Source organism: Salvia miltiorrhiza, unplaced genomic scaffold (assembly GCF_028751815.1).
Source record: "Salvia miltiorrhiza cultivar Shanhuang (shh) unplaced genomic scaffold, IMPLAD_Smil_shh original_scaffold_471, whole genome shotgun sequence".
NCBI lineage: Eukaryota > Viridiplantae > Streptophyta > Magnoliopsida > Lamiales > Lamiaceae > Salvia > Salvia miltiorrhiza.
Window position 1 is genome coordinate 57419 of NW_026651557.1, and position 8253 is coordinate 65671.

Consider the following 8253-nt stretch of genomic DNA (forward strand, 5'->3'; position numbering starts at 1 on the left):
TTATTTTCATCATTAATCATTTAAGTTCATTTTTCTTCGATTTTCTCTAATTTTTTTTTTCTATCTCTAGCCAAAAAATTCTCTCTCTAGCTTATAAGCTGAATTATCCAAACACTTTGACAACTTATAAGCTCTTAAAAATGACATCTTATAAGCTCTTGGAGCTTATAAACTCTTTAAAATAAGCTTAGCCAAACACCCTCTAAATGTTATGTAAACTAAAGCTGTGAAACAACTGTATTTACCATCTTTTGCGTGAAAAAGTGAAAGAGACAGAAAATGACTGTATACAATGAATGCACTACACAAGGGCTAGTCTTGTGTGCGGTCACCGCATCGTATGCGGTTGGGTTCCAACCAGACCCGGATCCAATATTTATATAGAAGGTTTTAGTACGCAAAACCAAAAGTACTCTCTGGTGCACTGGTAATAACTGTGTGCATTCTTCCAAGTGGGCAAGGGTTTGAATCCTTTTGCCCTGTTTTTCTTGGTTCCATTTTTTGCTTCATTTTTTTTTCTTTTTCGGTTTTTTTGGTCCTCTTTCACTTTATCGTTTTTTTCCTTTTTTCTTTTTCTTTTGGTTCCTTTTTGGCTTATTTTTCTTTTTTCAGTTTTTTGTCTTTTTCATTTTTTCATTTTTCTTCAGTTTTTTGTTTTATGCTTTTTTTTGTTTAATTTTTTTATTTTCAACACTTTTTAAACATTTTTCTATTTTTCCCATTTATTTATGCTTTTTTTAATATTACCTTTACTCACATTAATGGATATTTTTTTCTTACGACTATAATTATTTAACCAAATATTAAAATTACAAGTTTTCGTGAGTAAAAATAACAATTTTTGTGAAAAAAGTAATGATATTAAAATATTACATTTCTTCATATGCATAATTACTTTTTATTAAAACAATAGTTACTTTTAATAAATATAAAATATACATTTTATATATAAGTATTGTTATTTTCTAACTCCTAAACCCTGAAAGTTAAACCCTAAACCCTAAACACTAAATTGTAAATCCTAATAAGAATATTTACTTTTAATAAGCATACGATATTCATTTGTTCGCACAAATGTATTCTTATGTTAATATATATATTTAATTTTATTCAATATAAAGTATTATGTTTTTTAAACATTAAACCCTGAACACTAAACCCTAAACTTTGAACACTAAACCCTAATAGGAATATTTACGTTTATTAAGCATACAATATACATTTGTTAGCACATATGTTTACCTTCATTCAATACAAAGTAGTATTATATTTTTTCTAAAATCCTAAATCCTGAAAACTAAACCCTATCTTGAACCCTTATAAGAATATTTACTTTTAATAAACATAAGATATACATTTGTTCTTATGAATAATTACTTTTTGTGATGACAATATTTACTTTTAATAAGTATAAAATATACATTTGTTAGCACAAATGAATTATTTATATTAATAGAAATATTTACCTCATTCAATATAAAGTATTATATTTTCTAAATCCTAAACATTGAAAACTAACCTAAACCCTGAACACTAAACACTAAATCATGAACCCTAATATGAATATTTACTTTTAATACCATAAGATATACATTTGTTCGCACAAATGTATACATATGTTAATATAAGCAGTTAATTCATTCAAAAGTATTATAATATTTATACCTTTCATTCAATATAAAGTATTATATTTTCTAAACTCTAAACCCTAAACCATGAACACTAAACCCTAAAAACATGAACACTAAACCCTTAAAACATGAACACTAAACCCTGAATACTAAATCATGAATTCTAATAAGAATATTTACTTTTAATAGTATAAGGTATACATTTGTTCCCACAAATATATACTTATGAATAAAAATAAACATTATTATGAAGAAATGTAATGTTTTCGAAACATTACATTTCTTCATAATAATAATTACTTTTAATACAATAATAATTACAACAAATGTAATAACATTACTTTTATACTTTTATTTATCTTAAGATATACATTTCTTTGCATAAATGTATATTTATGTCAATATAAGTATATATTTACTATCATTCAATATTTTGTAAACCCTAAACACTGAACAATAAACCCTAAATAGTGAATACTAAATCCTAAACCTTGAACACTAAACCCTAACCTTAGAATACTAAACCCTAATGGGAATATTTACTTTTATTTAGCCTAATATATATATATATACATTTCTTTGCACAAATGTATACTTATGTCAATATAAGTATTTCATATCATTCACTATAAAATATTATATTTTCTAAACTCTAAACCCTAAACCATGAACACTAAACCCTAAAATCCTAAACACTAGACCGTGAATACTAAATCATGATACAAATATTATTAAAAAAGTGCAAAATACTAAGAAATTTGAAATTTAATTAAGGAAAATAACATTACTTTTCTTTACATCAATAACTACTTTTACTTACAAAAATACTTATTTGAACAAATAACTAAAAGTACAAATTCTCATAAATAAAAGTAATAATTGTCATGAACAATGTAATAATTTGAAAATATTATATTATAATATATCAATAGTTACTTTTTCTTACGACAATGATTACTTGAATAAAAGTAAGTATTATCGTGAACAAATGTATTTTTTGAAAATAATTTAGAAACAAAAGTAATAATTTAGAAACATTACATTTCATTGTAACAATAATTATTTTTTGTTACGAAAATAATTACTTGGCCAAATAGTTAAGAATAAAAGTATTAACGAGTGAAACTAACATTACTTTTCTTCGCATCAATAACTACTTACTTACAAAAATATTTATTCGAACAAATAACTAAAAGTAAAAATTTTCATAAATAAAAGTAACAATTATCATGAACAAATGTAATCATTTAGAAATATTACATTACATCATATCAATAGTTACTTTTCCTTATAACAATGATTACTTGAATAATTATTTGATTATTTTTTTCTTTATTCTAGGATTTATTTATACATTATTCAAAATAATTATTCTTATAAGAAAATATAATTATTGACATGAAGAAATGTAACGTTTTTGAAGAAATGTAATAGGAAGAAATGTAACATTTTAAAAGTATTATATTTTTCACAAAAATATATAAAAAATAAAAAAGAAAAATAATAAATAAATAAAAAACAACGAAAAAACAAAGAAAACACCATAAAGGATAAAAAACAAAATATAAAAAAAAATGCAAAAGAAAAAAAAGAAAATACTAAATATATAAAAAAATTCAAAAAAATGAAGAAAACAGGAAAAGGAAAAAATAACATAAAAAAAATGGAAACAAAACCAGAAAAAAAAAATCTAAAATAAATAAATAAATAAAAGGAAAAAAAATCGCCAAAAACCTAAAAATGAAGAAAACAGGAAAAGGAAAAAAAAACATAAAAAAAATGGAAACAAAATAAAAAAAACATAAAAAACGTAATAAAAAAAAAGAAAAAAATCGAAAAAGTGGGGGTAAGGGAGTTTTGAACACGTGACCTCTGGAAAACAATAAGGCACTACAGCCTAGCAGTGCACCACTACATTACTTTCTCTATTGTTTCTCAAAAACTGGCACATATACGTGCATAAATGGGTCAACCACATAGTATGCGGTTGACCGCACACTACTATGCGGTTGACCGCACACAATAATTTGCGTTTATACAAATGCGCATAATGATACTTTTATTCGCTTTTATATAAAATTAGTACTCCCATTCGTGCGATGCACGATGTGCATTCAAATTAAATGATATATTTAAATAAATTAGTATAAATAGATTAATTATAAAATAAAATAATTTATATCAAGTACTTAATAAAAACCTAAATTTTCAACTCTGTATAAAGTAATATGATAATTATAGTTATTAAATGATTTTAAATCATTTGATAATGAAAATTAACATTACACATTATTAGTATAGAGTATTACACATAATAGATAAATAAGCATTTCCATACATAAACCTAAATAAAAAAATTGTAAAACTTTAACGGAAAGAAAGAAAATAAAGTATTTTTGAAGTTTTCATAACTTATTTGTTTTAAATTCATTTTTGATGATTTTTATGCAATATCAAATATTTAATCACGAACTTAAATTTAAGATGCATATTTCTTCATAAATCAAATTTGATTATATTTAGAAAAATAAATAAATTATATATAACAAAATAGAGATAAAAATAATTAAAAAATGATGAAAGAAGAGAAAGAAAAAAAAAGAGGAAAAATATGGAGGGAAAAAACTCCCCTTTTATATATTATATAGATATAGATTACACATTCACCCAAAAAAAATTCAATCATTAATTTCATAAAAGTATTATACCAAAATCTGTTTCTTAATAAATATAAATGTAATAAAATTATAATTATTAAATCAATAAAATGTACATACTTTGAAAAATAAAATACATTAAAACAAACTACCGTAGATACTAATTAAAAACAGTAAAATAGCTAAAATTGAGACTCCGAATTGATAGATTTTTTAGTTAAAATTGTTCATTTTTTTAGTACATCGTGATTGTGTATTATTAAGTTTATTTTAATATCATTGTTATGGTTTTATAACCACACTTATTTAAGTCCAAATTATATTGTTGAAATCCGTAATTAAATAGCTCAAAAATCAAAAGCCCAAATTTTTAAAAGTTTATTATACTTAAGTTAACAATACAAAAACAAAAGTTAAAAACAGAAACTTGATAGAAAAAATAAAAATAAATACAATTATTACTCCTACTCTAAAACAAAACGTAGTGCAACCCTAATTCATTTTACTCCAACGGCGCTGCATTTTTCAGTTTTTACTTTTCATTTTGTTTTTGCATCTTCTTCTCTTTTCTGTATTTCTTCTTCTTCTTCTTCTTTTTTCTTTTTCTTTTTTTCTTTTTTTTGCCATATCTCTTCTCTATCAGCGTATTCATCTTTCCCATCGTCGAGTAAATTGTGCAGCACAATGATTTTGTCGGCCTCTTTCGTCAATAATTTTCATTGTTTCGTCGCTGTCTGAGGTATTATTCGCAAAGATGATGATTTTTAAGCGCATGGATAAATGTTGCCTGACTTAATCGCCGGCTTCATCAAGGATGGCGAGATTGGAGAGCATAGTAAATGAAGAAAGGAAAAAAAAAAAATCAAGAAGAAATCTTTAGGCTGAAATGGTTTATTGAAAAAAAAAAGTTTGGAAAAAACCTTGAGAGCACAGGCGCAAACAAGGAGATGAGCCTCAAAAAAGAAAACCCCAAAAAAACTGAAAAAACAACTAAACCCTTGCAAAAACGGGAGCAAACAACGCAAAGCCAAAACAATACAAGGAAGAGCAAGCCATCCCTGCGGGCAAGGCTGCACCGAGTAGAGCAGCAGAGCAGAGTAGTAGAGCCAGAGCACAAAAGTGCCAGAGCAGCCAACCCCGGAGATGCAGAGCCAGAGCAGACGCAGACAGAGTAGGCAACTCCAAGAGCAGCAAGCACCAGAGCAGCCAACACCCGTTCCCCAGAGCTAGAGCAGACCAGCATCAGCTCGGCAGATCCAGAGCAGACCAGCATCAGCTTGGAAGCTCCAGAGCAGAGCAGCAGAGCCAGAGCAAGAAACAGAAGGGCAAAAGTACCAGAGCAGACAGCACCAGAGCAGCCAACACCCGTCTCCTAGAGTCAGAGCCAGAGCAGGTTAGCATCAGCATGGCAGAACCAGAACAGACCAGCATGCTCGCCAGGCCAGCAAACACCAAAGCAACCAAAAACAGTAACCCAGAGCCAGAGCAGACCCGCACCATCACAGCAGACCAGAGCAGACCAGAAACACCTGCAAACCAAGGAGCACGAAAGAGAACAGGCCAAACAAACAAAAGCACAAAAAACACAAAACAGAAGGAAAAAAGCAGCAGAACAAACCCCACCCAGGATCGCCAGCCAAGGGAAGAACACCCTTCTAGCCCGATCAAACAAACCCAATCTCATCCTTCAGAACAGCGAAGGGACCCAAGATGCTCAAAAACCAAACAATCTCAAACCAGACCCAAGCCCTCAAGAATCGCCATCCTCGAGAAGTGTGCAGAGCAAGGCACAGAGAAGCAACATCAAGAAAAACAACCAATCCAGTCAGACCCAATTCTCCGCTAGCAGTGAGTCTCCTAATGCAATTACTTTTATGAATCTCATTTCTTAAATTAATTGATTAGAAACTTCACTTTGAAGACCATCTTCACGGGATGAAGTAATTGGGGTAACCAAAGACTTCCCGCGAGGTTTCCCATGCTCATAAAGGGGAGACCATCAGAGGAGCAGAAACCATGAGCTCAAAGACCAATCAAACCATACAAACTAGAGATATTAAGCCTATTGCAATGAAGACACTCCTACTAGCATCTACCGGACAAATCACGTCATGGAAAGCTTATCAAGAAGTTTCCACCAAAACCTTAGACTCCTTACACCACCTAAGAATCGCAGGACAAAAGGGACCAGGCCAACCACCTGAACCAAACACAAGCCAGAGCCACCGGGAGCCAACACTAAACCAAAGGAACGAGAGAGGCTCGGAAACACGTGAAGAAGGGGCAATCACCCAAAGCCAGCGGACCCAGGAGACCACCCATAAACCAAAAGAAAACAAACAAAAAACCAAGAAAATGACAGAAACTTCCCTGGAAAACACATCTCCCTTAAATGACAATACGAACATAAGGTAGGAGTCTCCTGTCATCGCTAACCAGCTGGAGGATATCTGGAATCGCAAAGGGCCAGAGTCCTTCCTCCTCCACCGAAGAGGCCATGAAGTTAGCAACACGATTCCCTTCCCTGTAAATGTGAGTGATAATAATATAGAGCTCAGCAATGGAAGAAAGTACCTTCCGCCAACGGCTGAAAAACCTCCAAGGAACCGTGTGGGAACGTGAACGGAAGAGATCGACCATGTAAGTGTAGTCCGTCTCAATCCACACATAATCCCAACCCTGCACCACAATCTGCTCTAAAGCAATGATGAGGGCAAGAAGCTCCACCTCAAACGCCCAGCCACGGCCAGCAGAGAAATGGAAGCAACCCAAAACAGACAAGGAATCCTGAGAAACCCCTCCAGCATGAATGAGGGGAGGGGAGCCATGAACCGAGCTATCAATATTAATCTTCCGCCACGGATGAGGAGGAGGAAGCCAAAACACATAAATGTAAGAAGTAGGGCGACGGGGTTTACCCGTCACCCCAAGTCCATGCAGAATAAGCAGCTCCTCAACAGAATTAGCCATCTCCCCCAAACTGAAATGAGAGGCTTCGAGGATGAAGGCTTTGACCTGAATAGCCAGAGCCACAGCAGAAACCGGAGCCTCATCAAAAATAGCTCTGTTCTTGAGATTCCAAAGGCTCCAAATGGCAGACATAACACCAACCCGCCAGAGATTGTTCACCTGCTTGCTCACAGGCCTTTTCATAGCCCAAATGATCAAACTCCCAATCTCCTGGATCGACGTACCATCCACCCTGAACCAAGTGAAGTGGGAGCCCCAAACCTGTCTAGCAAGGAATAAAGATGGGCCTCAAATAAATTAATTTATCTATGGTCAGCCCAGACCATAATTAATTTATAAATATCAGTTCATTCCACTAGAGAACCGATATTGACTTACCCCTTTATTGCCGGTGTTGAGTCGGGGCTTGTATTTAGACTTATTAAATCCTCGTATTTAAAATATCCGACATCCATTAATTAATTAGAGCTCTGACAGCTTAAATTAATTAATCTCTTTGTAATCCTTAAGCAGTACCACTCAAACCTTATTATTGCGCCTGAATTTAATCAACCTGCAGGGTTTAACGCAATAAACATTATTGAGCTCCTTAAGGGGATGTCATTAACCTTTATCGGATACGAGTACTAATATAGATAATCAAATATCATATGTTAACCGCTATCACCCAAGATACAGAGTACTCAAGTTACTATATAACTCTCACTCATAGTAAGTCAAAGTTTTAAACGAATCAACATATATATCTGAAATCTTATTAGTATTAAGATCTTATAAGTTACCGAGATCTTGATTCTTCACTTAAGTCAGATAGAAGAACACATCTCACTGTGGTCCTATCAATACGTTATGACGTACCAGTATAGATAAGTAGTCAAGACAAACTACTTCCATCTATACCGCAGCCTAAACCAATAACTTGTCCTAGAGTTATTTCGGCTGTGATTATATTATACTCCCTCCGTCCCATAATAAGTGGCCACATTTCCTTTTTC